This window comes from Mustela nigripes, chromosome 15 (genome assembly GCF_022355385.1).
Source record: "Mustela nigripes isolate SB6536 chromosome 15, MUSNIG.SB6536, whole genome shotgun sequence".
Lineage (NCBI taxonomy): Eukaryota > Metazoa > Chordata > Mammalia > Carnivora > Mustelidae > Mustela > Mustela nigripes.
Genome location: NC_081571.1, coordinates 10,450,560 through 10,451,683, shown reverse-complemented (window position 1 = coordinate 10,451,683; position 1,124 = coordinate 10,450,560). Strand labels below are relative to the sequence as shown.

Genomic DNA, 1,124 nt, shown 5'->3' with positions numbered 1-1,124 from the left:
AGCCCCACATCGGGCTCTCTGCTCTGCAGGGAGCCTGCTTCCTCCTCTCTCTCTGCTTGCCTCTCTGCCTACTTGTGATCTCTGTCAGATAAATAAAGAAAAAATCTTTAAAAAAAAAAACTGGTTCATATTAATCTATTCAAAAGACTTAATTAATAAAAAGAATTTTCTGAGGACTATCTAGAATTCTATACTCACTCATACTATCAATAAAGTGTAAAAACAGAAAAAGATATTTTCAGACTTAAAAAGACTCAAAAACTCACCTTTCTCAGGAAGTTACAGGAGGATGTACCCTAATAAATCAAAAGAATAAACCAAGGGAAAAGGCAAGAGACAAGGTATCCAACACAAAGGGAGAGACAATGAGAACTCCCAGGATAATAGTGAAGGGAAGCTCTAAAATTTAAGTGTGAGGGGCGCCTGGGTGGCTCAGTGGGTTAAGCCGCTGCCTTCGGCTCAGGTCATGATCTCAGGGTCCTGGGATCGAGTCCCGCATCGGGCTCTCTGCTCAGCAGGGAGCCTACTTCCCCGAACTCTGTCTCTGCCTGCCTCTCTGCCTACTTGTGATCTCTTTCTCTGTCAAATAAAATTAAAAAAAAAAAAAAAAAAAGATTTAAAATTTAAGTGTGAGCAGGCTTAAAGTACAACCAGCCCAGATAGGAACAGAAGGACAGAGGCTCCAGGGGCAATTTCTCTAAGGGGGAGGAAAAAAAAGGAGCTGATAGGTTACCTATTTTTGACCATATGGAAAGGTGTTTCATAACTCTGCCAGTGAGTCTGGAATAAACTGGTGGTCAACATTTTTTCATTTGCTTAGTTTTCTATATAAGACAATTAAGAACCCCAGGAAAACAAAAATTTAAAAAAATACAAAAGAAAGAAAATATAGTAATGGTTTACTATATGGTGCAACTATGAACAAATTTACCCTGTTACACTGATGTCAACACTGAATGAAGATTTAACTCAAAATTATGGACTAAGTGGTAGAATGTGCATACTTGTATGTGTTTGGATGTGGGTGTGTTTGGTTAAGGGAAGGGGTATGAAAGACAAACCCTCATCTTCCATAGGGCAAAGTCATTAGCTGAGTTAAATACTGGGGGGGGGGGGGGGGGGGG

General features: G+C 40.1%; 1 protein-coding gene across 1 annotated transcript in view; it reads right to left on the bottom strand.

The window, feature by feature from the left end:
• The window catches only part of PAN3 (poly(A) specific ribonuclease subunit PAN3), a 140,409-nt gene that overhangs the window by 10,686 nt on the left and 128,599 nt on the right, over window positions 1–1,124 (bottom strand). The gene's annotated exons all lie outside the window — the stretch shown is intronic.